This window comes from Nannobrachium achirus (genome assembly GCF_963921795.1).
Source record: "Nannobrachium achirus genome assembly, chromosome: 16".
Lineage (NCBI taxonomy): Eukaryota > Metazoa > Chordata > Actinopteri > Myctophiformes > Myctophidae > Nannobrachium > Nannobrachium achirus.
Window position 1 is genome coordinate 24,070,181 of NC_137823.1, and position 13,977 is coordinate 24,084,157.

Below are 13,977 nucleotides of genomic sequence, written 5' to 3' on the forward strand. Positions count from 1 at the left end.
TGTGCAGATGTTTTATCTTCTCCTTTATTCTCGCCTTGATGTCCAGCACCTGGCCTAAATACAGGCAAATACAGTATCCTGAAAACAGAAATTATATGAACATGCCGTCAGAATGATTCCATTGTCCACCTCATTGCACACATTCACTACATCTTGTTTGCGCATAAGGAAGGTCTGCTGTCATATTTGTTGGTTCATTGGGCAGGAGACTGTCATGACCCTGGACTGGGTTTATCTTTGTGTATTTTTGAGCTGTGCTCCCGGAACAGAATCTATATCTCCAGCTAAATATGGCCTACATCTAGGCACAAACGGCTCAAAGTTTGTTGTGAAAAATGTGCAGGGCTTAAGTAAACTGAAGTGTGGCCTACATCTGGCCTAAATATGCTGACATCTTGGCACAAACAAGTCTATGAAGCTATCTATAACATCTATGTAAAAAAGGTTTAATTTGAAACACAATATGGTATGGGCCGGGGTATATGCTATCGTATACTTTTGTTGAATGATTGATTGAGGAATATATTAGCAGTTTGCAATAGAAAAAAGCTTTACAGATTAATTACCCAGGACTGAGCATTGGTTAGACCATTGGTTTTACTGAGGTTAGGGTTAGGGTTAAGGTTAGGTTTAGGTGGTCTAACCAAGGGGAGGTCTAAACATTGAAAGACAGACGGATAGAACATACAGTAGTACTTTACATAGGATAACATCAATTACAAAAGCTGAAAAGGGGGAGGAAAAAAAGGGGGGTGGAAACATGGGGGCTTATAGTCTATTTACAAGTTCGAGAAACAGCCGCCTGAAGGTTACTTTTAATACCAATACCAAGGAGGCTAGGGATTTGCACTCCTTTAAGGCTTGCGGAAGGGCGTTCCACATTGGTGGTATAGATGGAGAACGAATTAGAGCCTTTTATAGTGATAAATCTAGGTTGAACATGATTAGTGGAGCTGCCTCTGGTGTTATGACATCTTTGACCTTTAGGAAGTAGTTTGTCAGACAGGTACATTGGTATCTTGGAGGTGTAGTGTATCTTGTACACCAGGCCCATTGCAAGATGCTGTACTGTACTTTGAGCCACCCCACGCTTTCGTGGTGATGAGCGGTAAGGTGGACCATGTTGGCCCATACAGGTTCATTATTGATGGTGCTCTTTGTGATGTTAGAGTACTTCTCTTATTGTGTATCTGTCTGTCTTACTGCTCTACAGGATGCTTACAGGATCAGCCATGGTGGGCGGCATCACAGAAGCAGCCATCACCTCTCAGCAACAGAAACCTGAGGACAAACAACACAAACAACTTCAGTAGAATACCTCTGACATTCAACTAGTAGACTTAGTCTAAGGTGGAGACTGGGGCAGCTGGTGGACTTAAAGCTGATATCTTTCTGCTGACAAAAAACATTGGACGGCTAACCATGCTAGGTCGAATTACGACAAAGGCATCCTCACAATGCTCGATCAGTAGATTTGCATATGCAACAATGCAGGCCACTATTAAAGTCGCACGGCAATGGAAGTGCTCCACTTGTTACACTTGACTTCCGTATGGTTACGCATTTCCTAGTGAAAAGGGCCAGGAAGGCATGGGACATAGTGCTGGGAGGAATGTGATTTGATGGTCAAAAATTAGGGCCATAACTCAGACATGAATATATAAAGAAGGGCGGGCTGACGAGCGACGCCGAGTGTCACAGCATCGCTCCCATAGAAAGGCAGCGGCGACAGAAACAACTTGTGTTCACAGGAGATGAGACGTAGAGGTAGGCCAGCGCTCTGCTGTGCGGAGATGACGAACGGGGAGGCGGGGGAAGGGGGGAGCCACGCGAACCAGCACAGTGAGTGAACAGTGGCTCGCGGGGAGTAGTTGAAGTTGATTGACACAGGCACCTGTCAATCATTCTGACCTCATGAATTATTAAGTAGAGTCAACGTACGTCATCTCGAATGACGTTTTTTGTAGTTATAGTATACTTAGGGCTGTAATTGTGTTGTTATAATACACAAACACAGGAATCAAGGTCAACATCCACAAGGGAAATTTGGCTTGAGCTTCCGCACCCCTACTGCAGCCTCAAAAACATTGGACATGCAACACGAATGTTACTACTATGTGATTTGACTGAGAAAACTGTACACCTAGCGTGACAATGGATGGACTGGCAAGCCAACACGCAACATTACGGTGGTCTGGGTGTTCTTTTAAATGAAATACAACAACCCTATTGTCTACTAATCAAATATGTACAGTAATATCAACATCACACTGGAGCTTTTACCATTGTGTTGTATGTATTTTGTTTATGTCTTACTGTTGTATTGAGTATAGGAGTGGAGTGGACTGACATACTGTCATCAAACATGTCAATAATGTATTCAATAAATCAATCACACCAGAAATGTATTTGTATATTTTATATCTTAAAGCCAGCTAGATGTTTCACAATTCACATTTTATTTACAGCTTTGGATTTACATTGTGAGTTCCTTTAGGGATGGACCCATACAAGTAGCCTATGTAACTCTGACAGTGAACAAATGGAACCAAATGGACCCGTTCCACTGTCAGAAATAAGGGGAGTTTGGAGACCGTGACATTTTAAAGTTTGACAAACACTGCTGTGCTGTAGTACGATGGTGTCGCTTGCCAAAAAGAACAGACGTATGGTAGCCTATAGCTCACAGAGTGTAGATTAGTTCTTATTGGCATGCAACAACAATGAATGGTAGCAGGAAAGGTCGAACTCGTTTCCCAACGGGTCTGTGGCCTTAAGCTAGATGCAGAATAGACCAAAATCAAATCTTTGCTTCTGGGGGTCCCTGGAACAAAATATTTTGCGATGGGGGTCCGTGGCCAAATACATATCATTCTCCTCTACATGACAAAGTTTGAGAAACAATGATAGCAACAGGAAAACTGTTAGGATTTAGAAGACATTAGAATGTGCAGTGGCCGTTATTAAGGACCCCCAAAATTTGTTTTTGGCCGCGGACCCCCATCTCAAAATATTTTGTTCCACAGATGGACCCATATCGCAAAATATTTTGTTCCAGGGACCCCCAGAAGCAAAAATTAGATTTCAGTCTATTCTGCATCTAGCTTAAGGCCACAGACCCGTTGGGAAACGAGTTTGGGTCGAGTCGACTTTAATTGTTTTAGGTCGACCTTTCCTGTATTCCAATGATTGACCGACCCATGGTTCTTGTCGCCTCATCGCGCAATGCAATAATAGCCCTGAATGGCTAATGAAATACCTCACGGTCATGCACGGTGTTCTATGACACGTTAATTTAACACTTGATGCATTTTCTACAAGGGATTATAAATGTCATTCTACTCACCCAATGAATGAATTGCTACTTGGGTTGGGCCACCTGCTTTTGTCAGCTTTAGGCGCTATACATAACCCATATTATATAGCCTATATAGACCTATAATGGAAAGTTGTGGTAAGCTACTCTGTGGTGTGTTACTGTACATGTTTCTCGAATGAGTTGAGTTTGACTGCAGCCTCACTAGTCTTTCTCTCTCGCACACGCACACGCACAGAGGGGCGGGGACTCGGGACTGGACTACTGGCTCTGAAATGAGGGAGTTTTGAATGTTGATTTGTCAAAATAAGAGGTCATCATCAATGTCATGTGACAGTCTGAACTGGAAGCTCGATAAGAGAGAACCCGTTTAAAAATATAACAAACAAACAAAACAATATTAACAACTGTGCCTACACGACAGCGAATCTGCTTTTGTGAGGGCTGAAATTGGCAGTGATTGACAGACAGGTTCAGGTAGGCAAGTAGGCACTGTGTGCAGAAAGCATGGCGAACAAGAAGTCCAAGAAAGGCAACCCGAAACTGCCGAAAGGAGTTGAAAAGTAGCCGGATTGGCTTAAGGTTGACCCTAATAAGCCATGCGAATATCCGTGAGTAGGCTATACTGACCAAAAACAATGTTTGGTGGTACATTTGAACCTAAGACGATTGGCGAGGTCTTGTAGGCCTACTTGTAAACAATATAGGCTAAAACAACAGTTCGAAATTATAAGCTACTACAAACGCACAAATTCAATATCCATAATCAAATGCCATCTCTTACAAATACATGCCATAGAAATACATGCCATAGACCTATTATTTACAAAGTTGCTACAGGTTCAAGACTAGTGTGTGTAGACCAGGGGTGCCCAAAAGGTAGATCGTGATCTACCAGTAGATCACCAAGGGTGTGCAGGTAGATCACATTACATTCAATCAACATTTACATAGGCCTACTTGTAAACAATATAGGCTAAAACAACTGTTAGAAATTATAAGCTACTAGGCCTACAAATGCACAAATTCAATATCCATAATCAAATGCCATGAACATCTCTTACATTGAAATACATGCCTACCTATTATTTACAAGTTGCTAACTGTACAGGTTCAAGACTACAGTAGTTATAGGCTAGAGTAGTGTGTAGGCCTACTGTAAGTTGAAAAAGATCATACCAAGGACAGTGCAACTCAGCTCCTTTCACTATAAGTAGCCTATACTTTAGTGTAATTTACTGAAGTAATATTGATGAATTGCAAACATTATCAAAGTATTGAGGCACCACTGGACTTACTTCAAGGCACTGACTGTCTTAATGCCCCAGCTGACTGAACCACTTTCACCTCCGTCTCTTTTTTTGTCAATATCTAGACAACAGTGGCTGTTTCTTTTCATGTAGACACCACCAGTGTCTTTTGTCGAGGTTCTAAATTCTTAACTCCTTAAAACAATCCAGAAATGTTGATTGTTTCAGGGCTGAGCATCCTTAACCCTTAAATGTAATTAATTCTTTCACAATATAGCCTATGTGTGTCACCAAATTCTGAACTCTGGATGAAATAAGAAGGGATTCGGATTCGAGTTAGTATAATGGTCATACGGTGTCCTATTATTTGAAAGAAAATGTTGCAAAGAAAAAGGGCTGTTATGTATAGTGTTTCATAATTAAACGTAATTAGTTGATTTGGCACACTGGCAATCAGTAAAATATAAAGACTTCATTTCAAAAAAGCCATCTAAGGAAAACCAAAGTCTGAAGAGCTATTGACTGACTGCAAGTTACATTATCACACATGAAGTTTGCCTAAATAAATAATAATAAAAAAAGGCATAAGCCAGTGGTTCTCAAACATTTGGACCCCCAATAGCCACGGACCCCCATCTGAAAATGTGCAACCATACTAGATTTGCGTAATAAAAAAAAAATATATATATATTCCACATTTCTTACATTCTTGAAATGGTTTTTGAAAAGAGCAGATCTACAAGCTTACAGGAGGGCACTCTCCATTCTGACATGTCGCCACTCCGACATTGACTTCTTATTGTCGGAGTGGCAACACTTCCATAGAGGTTAGGTGTAGGGTTAGTGTTAGGGATAGGGTTATAGTGTCGGAAATGTGGAATGGAGACATGTAACCAAGCTCACAACATGTCACATCATGATGCATTGTGAGCTTTGATAGCCAATGTAGTAGGGTGGTTAAACTGATGGTATATTAGACCCCAAGGAACCCCTTTGGTTCTGCTTCATGCAAAGTCACCCACGATACAATCAAATTCCAGTGTCAGTTGTCATAAGACAAAAAGAAAAGCCTTAATTTTAAATTCTGAATCTGCTCCACCTTTCATGTGCTCCACCATTCATGCTCAGATTGACTTCATGACCTCTGTGACTTGTCTCTCATTCACAAAGGTCAATAGCGCCATCTATTGACCAGTTTCTGTACTCATTAATCAAATGGGTAATGTACTACTGTAGCCCACACATACATCTCTTTCTTGGAAAACAAAACAAGGGCTTTCATTGCCTGATTTAGTTTAGGGGGCCCCTGTAATCTTGGGCCTAGTAGTCCCACTCAGTAATAAAACTCTGATTACACTATACCTTTAGTTTAAATATGTATGTGTATGATATTATTGCATATACACACACACAGTCTTACTTACACTGTAATAGTAGAATACAATGAACGCATTTAATATCATGGGGTGAAAGAGGTAGGGAAGCTTGCGCTCTAAACTCAAGTTTTACTAGTGCTGAAGACCCCTATTGTTGTCCACCCCTATCATAGGGATGGATAACACGTCACTACTCACTACGTGTTGTGAGCTTGCTTAATTTATGCAATTTCTTTAAAATTCAGAAATTATGAAATATGGCTATGTGGTTCAAAATTGTATTTGAAATCAAAATAAACTTTAACAGAATTATAACACGTGAAATAGATGTTACAGACCACTGTTGTGAATAAGAAACTTTTCTTAATATGTCTAGCAGCTTAAATAAAGGTTAGAAAAATGTCATGGTCCAAGTAGATCCAATCCTGTCTAGGGTGATCAGGTCAGTTACGATCAGGGCATTTTCTTTGGCGATTAATTGTTACACAAATAACTGCGACTAACTATTTAGACTAACTATTTAATTGTGTTTTTCCATTTAACATTGGAACATAAAAATTACATTTCTGTGTGGCTTTTAGGCTTCACCAACAAACAATCTACAGGGCAGATATAACAAATAACTTCAATATACAAAGAGATGACTGACATATTTAATAACTTAATTCAAAACAAAAATAGTGGCAATAGAGGATCTACAAGCTCATGTTGCTATTGCTATTTCACCTTTACATTTGAAAATATATTAACCTTTTTCAACATGGCACAATAATTGAGATTGTATCAAATAATTGCGATTGTATCAAATAATTGCGATTGTATCAAATAATTGAGATTAGGTGATTATGTAATAATAATTGTGCATAATCCTGACCTCATCCATGTATCATCCTCAAGTACTCTTGAAACTACCTTTATGTCAAATGCGTTTACATGTGACTGCATCTTTCTGTTTGTGCTGAGTGGTGTATGTGTTGTTTTGGCCCATGTAATGTTTTGAGGAGTTTTAACAATGTAACTGTTGTCAGTGTGTGAGACCGGTTTGCTCTTGTTCCTACAGCAAGATCGAGCTGAAGGATCTTTCCTTTTCCAGCGATGCTGAGAGAAATGAGCTGAACAAGATATACCAGGATGAGCTGGGAGAACGGGTGGAAGATGACGACATTAGTGATGCAGCCCATGCCAAGGGACTGTCACAGCTGGGTGAGAGATGACTGACCTGATTCAGATCACTACAAATATAGTTGTAACATTGCAGGTTTTTCTACACATACAGTAGTCATGTTTCCATAAATTTGAATATAGGAAGCAAATTATCAGAAATATGCATTAAGACAAAGCAAATTTAGCCTGTTTCCATTAAACTGATGAAATGTGATTCTTGGGAGATCCTGCCTGGATCCATCTGACCGACCTGCTGTAAATACTTCAGAAGGAAGGTAAATACTTCCCACGGGCTTGCACACAGTGCACATAGATGGGATGGGGCTGATTTTTTTAGACCGAATCTAAGACGTGAGCACTGCTGTGACTCTGCACACTCACCCTGCAGCGTCACGGATGCGAGCTGAGCTTGTATAATGTCCACTTTTGGCAGTGTGATGATGAAGGTTTAGCCAGGATTTACTTGGATGATGTCACGGACGAAGCTTGAACGTAAAATAAACCAATTCCATTGCAAGGTACAGCAGTAGGGAAAACGGCGCTAACAAGTTGGTAGCTCCCTTCAGCCAAATCAATATCATGCAAGTTCAATGCATTTTCATTCAAATCTCATTCGCTTCGTGTTTCCATTGCACTAATGCGCTAAGTATTTTCGATAAAGCCTCAAAATCCACCTCCTCTAAGCGCATAAATGTTTTTTGCGGATAATGAAAGTTTATTCGAATTTTGAAGTGTTTCCATAAAAGGATTTAAGAGCAAAAGCCTTAATGCGCATTAAGAGAAACGCCACTACTGACACCCTGTATACGGTAGGCAAGATTTTACACCAGGTATACCATGCTGATGAAGGCGTAAACACAGAAACGCCTTTGTTGCTGGCTGCTCTGCAGCGTACCATGCCGACCTTAATATAAAATAAAAAGTACCTTAAAAGGACTGTTCCGTGTGCTGGTGTTCTCTTTGAGAATGTTCTTGTAAAGACTTTACACCCCCATTTAAGTATAACATTCTCCAGTCTATTAGTAATTATCTATATTTCATATTTCCTCACAGAAGTTATGGTTTGCCTGCTTATTGACGATATTAATCTTCAGCGTCTACCTTGTTTGTACTTCAGTCTACAGGACTAAAAAGGAAAGTGCGGCTCCAGAGCTTGTTGGAGGGGTGTGCTGCAGTTTTGAGGACAACAACGTAATCTATGTCACAGCAATCGCCCGCAAAAAGCTGTACGATGGGGAAGGCATAGGTATGGTGTTCTGTTCAGATCTAGCATTAGTGTTCACTTGAAATTAATCCTGGATTTCATTTGAAAAACTGTCTGTACACTCTCATTCTAGGTCGAAAGATGATGGAACATGTGTTCGATTACGTTGAACAACATAGACAATACAAGAAGATCTACCTGTGAGTAATAATAGTACTTGCAACAAATGTGATGATTGTGTTGGTTTAACAGAAACAGAAATCACCCCTCAAAAATCAACTAACTAATGAGTTAGTTCAGAACTTTAATCTTTTGTTGTAACTAATGCTGAATCCATATCGCTCTCCTGCAGGCACGTGGCCACCAATAACAAAAAAGCCATTGGCTTTTATGAGTATTTCAACTTTCAACGGCACCCTGCTGAACCTGACTCAGAGTTCTACGGAGATGGCAGAGATGCTTTTGTGTATTTCATCAAGAAAAAAATGGTGTTGTCCACATACAAAGGAACAAAAATGAGATAATACTCTGTTGCACCCGGTATCCTGCTCACCAAACCCATTTTAAATGCCTTTTCTACCTGTACTGTGTGTGAACAAACTTCAATCAATCAATCAATTAAAATAGCCTTCCATAATTGTGTGATATCTCTTTGTAGCTATCCATCACTACAGTATCTTGAGAATGTCAAACTGATCTACATCAAACTCGCTGAAGACCCAACAGGGGAGTGCATTGCCCGGCATTATGTTGGTGGTCCAGAACCACTGACATACCCATATGTAGGTGTGGGCATGTCCATATTTGTACATGGTGTATAAAGTGTACAACACTCTGTCCAGGCTTGCATTCCCAAATTGCATTCCCAAATTGAATCTTTCCCCATTGTCATCATTCGTGAGTCTAGTATCATCATCGTCATCATACTATGAGCCAGGAGATCTCTGTAAAAATCCAGGTCCACTGTCATACCTTTCATTTGGGAGATACAGGGCACTTCCGGGTTGCACAATGTAACTCAGAGAGTGTGTGCTGTGTGGGTAAAATTTCAAGGTAATCCGACAAACTGGAGATACAGTAAGTAGGGAGAACCGAAAGTGGTAATCCTTTGATAAAATTGGAAGTCTGTGGGATAGTGGCGTTTCCATAAACGTATTCGAATTAGGGAAGCGTATTATCAGAAATACGCATTAAGACAAAGCGAATTTAGCATGTTTCCATTTGCGGGTGTCATTCGAATTAGCGACGTCGCAAGAGTTGATCGGGCTGATTTTTATCAGACCGAACCTGAGCACTGCACCGTCTGCACGTCTGACTGCTGTGACTCGGTCGCTGTCTAGTAGTGGGAAGAAGGTGTTATCATCATCATGGCCCCAAATAACTTTTAAATACAATTGGCGACGAGTCTCTTACGAAATTGGCAAGAGTTCCTCTCAATACATAAAGCTACCGGTTCACCGGGAAAACCGCGGTCAATAAAAGCAATAACCTGCTCATCTTAGACTTCAGTCCTAGTCTCAAAATGTTATGCAAGCTAGCAGTAATTCAGTACGGTCTGGAGCAGTCTGAACTCCCACATGACATCAGATGGGAACTGACGGCCATGGCTACCCACCAGTGCCAGCTCCTGGCAAAAATCAGCAGCGGGGGGGAAGATTTTGCAGTGGGGGCATTTTATAATGGCAACAGGGCTATTGTGTATAACAAATGCTCACAATAAACACTGCGGTATGGTCACAATTATGCAGCTGCACCAACAACAAACAAATGGAATTGGTACAACTGAAGTTCGGGAGGTGTGACCAAGCAGAGGACAACCAAGCACCTCTAACTCCACCCTTGCCACCCAATGCCGACCATTCAACCATCTCCTATCAAGCTGACAACTCCTCCTCTACCAATCACAGTGGTATATAAACCAACTTGAAAAAATAAAAATGGCGGCATGCATAGTTTCCCTCTTCTTCCCTACCTCTATCCTCTTCTACAGGTTCCAGGCGGGGTCTCTCTACCTACTCCAGCACAGACGTGTGCTTTTGACCCCTAAGCCAAAGACTTGCGTCAGTGCAACCACACTTGCAATTTCCCAGAACTGCACCTTTCTAATAGTTTACCATTAACCTATTATCAATTAGAAAATGAATTTATAATATTGTGAAGAACATATAGATTTATCATTAAAACATATTCAAAATATTTGTAGGGTATAGGATACTACTGGCCAATCAGGACTGGGTGGTATAAATAAAGGTGATGATGGGTGGCACAAAGTCTGGGTGGGCATTGCCCCCTTCTGTAGCACCCCCACTGTACAAACAGCTACAAAACACACAAGGTGTAGAAAATTAAACTACATGAGTTGAACTACGTAATATTAGCAAGCATTTTCTGTTGCCTGCCAGTAATTCAACTACATGCATATTTGTGTGGCGTGTCTGTCAAGTAGTTTGTCAACCTTGGGTTTAACTCAAGCTAGGCTACTATACAGTTGGGTTTAACTCAAGCTAGGCTACTATACAGTTGGCTTTTATGAGCATTTTAAATTTCAACAGCACCCTGAACCTGAATCAAAAGTTCTACAGCAACGGCAGAGATGCTTTCATCTATCACATCAAGAAAGAAACAAAAAAAAAACAGTATTGTCCAGATACAAAGGAAAACAATAAGATAAGACTCTGATAATCCAATATCTGTTGAACCCAAAATCAGAGTGCCTATTGCAACCGTCTGTCTGTCTTTGTCCTTTTTATGCCTATGCAGTATATGGACATTTCAGTAGCCATAATAGTCAATATATGTGGGCATGCCCACATATATTGACTGATGTGTTTGTGCCTGATGCCATGACAATACATTGAGGTTAAGAAACCCTCCACAATTGGGTGTAGCATTGGGAACTCCTTATATGGTTATTATGGCTAACTCACGGCATGGGTGTGATGTCAGACTCAGAGGCCCATCGGCCTAGCCTGGTAAAAACCAGACCGCACTGGCGGTGGAAGTCTTCAGAAGAACCCAAATCTATCTTCTATCCTCTTCACAGGAAGTCTTCAAAATAATCTTTCCATACTGGGAAGAGCGTCTTTGCCCACGCCGTACATGGATCTTCAGATTCATGACGGCACTTCCTGTGGTGTGTGATAGAGGCTGGCCCACCAGGCTACTGCCGCAGATCCTGTCATGTCCATGGGTGCCAATTTCTTTCAGTAACCTGATGGTGTAAGACAATAGAAAATACATTTAAACTTTAATGTAAAATGTCAAACCCACTTCATTTTGACTATAAGCTTTTAACTATAACATGATTTATTATATTTTAAGTATGTTGGTGTTAGAATAATGGCAGGTGGGCATAGCAATAAAAAGCAAGTCTCGAACACCTAAGGTGACAGGTGAAACTGAAAAAAGAAAAATCCAATAAAATGGCTTTAACAGGAAATCACGTTCCCCACGATTTGGTCTATTAGAACTTCATCAGGCTCTCTTCATGACACAAAGATAAAGATATTTGAAGACAGTATGCAAGAGTTATTTTTTAGGTCATTTCTATACCAAAAAAATGGTTGTGGACTATATGACTTAAAACATGCACTCAGGGACAGACTTATGGAAATGAGCTGGTAGTAATGCTTATATCATTATCTCTAACGCTCACCTGTCATCGCTGTAGTCACAGAAGATGGGACGTTTTCTCTCTCCCGACCGTTGCTACAACTGGTACAGGCTGTGGTGTCGTTTTTGCCATGTTGTGGCAAAGCTTGTGGAGACTGGGCTGGTACACTGTTGATGTTTAGGTCTTTCTACAGCTTCCAGAGGTCCAGGGTATGGAAGATGGCCACAAACACACGTGGAGCTGGTATGACTGAGACACAATGGGACAGGCGCAGGCTAATTAATCACACATGTCAATTAATTGAATCAATACTTATTGATTAACAGTGCATGTTAGACTAAGCCAACCTTTAGTTGGCCGAGTTAAAGGGAACTCAATAAACAATAGGTTTCCCCAGTCAGGCTGTCAAATGAATGACAGAGTATACAATCCTAGTACAATTGCACTGATTTTTATTACATTACTGGTTAGAAGAGCAATATAGTTGATTCATTAAATATAGCAGGGCACAGTTTAATGATCACAGGGACCTGATAATACAGTGAACCCGTTCTTTATAGACAGTACACTAAAACTCAGTGATCGTAAACTGAACACTCATGTGGGAAACAGATGGACACAAAATACCATACACAAACAAATCAAAAGTACACCATGACTTAAAACTAGCTCTGTTCCAGTGGTCCATATTTAGGAACATTTCTAACAAGGAACAGAGCTAACTTAAAACTAATAAGGTAAGGGCATGGGGTAAACGCCTTTGCAATCTGTAAAGTTAAAGATAATAACAATACACTATAGTAGCCTATAAATAGATTAATTCTAATATTAATTCAAATAGGCTAATATTACTACTAGAATTACTATGTTGCCATACATTCTATGGTCCACTGAACACCAGCAGCTCCCATCAGGCTGCCGTTGTAGAAGTCAAACCCTGCAAAAAACATAAAATACAATCCCCTATTACGTGGATTCAATACATAGCCGTACCATGCAAGTTAAAATGCACAACTATTAAAATGAATAAACGACACGAAATCGTAGAATTGTGTTTGCATACCCGCAGTTCCCAGCAGCAGCAGGTGCATCCATCCAACCTCCATCGTTTACTGTGATGGAATAGGCTGCAGCTGTGAGGTCGCACCCAGGCTGCACATCTGATGAGAACAAACCAAAAGTACATTATTATCCAATATTCACTTATGAAGTATGAAATAAGTCACACTAGCTCTGGTCCAAAGCGTAACTAGACCAGAGCTATGTCACAGGCACAGCCAGAGCCAGCCAGCCCATCACCCTCTTCTTGTGGCTGTAGAGCCTGCTTGATATTGCTGCTTCACTTTTACATAAGGACACCTGTAAGCTTCATTCAGCCATAGTCTAATATATCTATCCATTCAGCGTCCATATTGATCTTTTTAACCTGTTTCCGCTGCAGAGACACTTTGTAAACCAGGATATGTCCACCCTTCCTTTTGTCTGCTTCTATGAAAGAAATGCATCATTTTACTCCAGCAGTTGGATAATATTTTCAGCTACTCAACTCTCAAGCTGACAATGGATAATGTTGATGCCAGCCTTTATGGCAGGTGCATACCGCCACCTACTGGACCGGCATATGTAGTATGCCATTACTTCACATCATTAAAGCAGATTTAAATAATACTTAATTATACAAACTAGCCCTTACCCGTTCAAAGATATGAGCTCCGAAATGATGTGCAGTGTGTGGGTTATGGGATGTGCACTGTGCACACAGTATATGAGGGATGGAAAGTAACTTTAACTGGTGCTTGCATGCTAATATGTAGGAGCATCAATGTAAGAAATACCCGTTCCATTTAACGGCTACAGAGATACTGTGTACCGATCTGCATGATTTTTGGACAACATCTGTAACAGGGCCAGAACACCCCCCCCCAGCCCCCCCCCCCCCCCCGCCCGCCCGCCCGCCTGCACACACACACTCCCCCCCCCCCCCCCCCCCCACACACACACACACACACACACACACACACACACACACGGGGGGGGGGGGGGGGGGGTTTGTG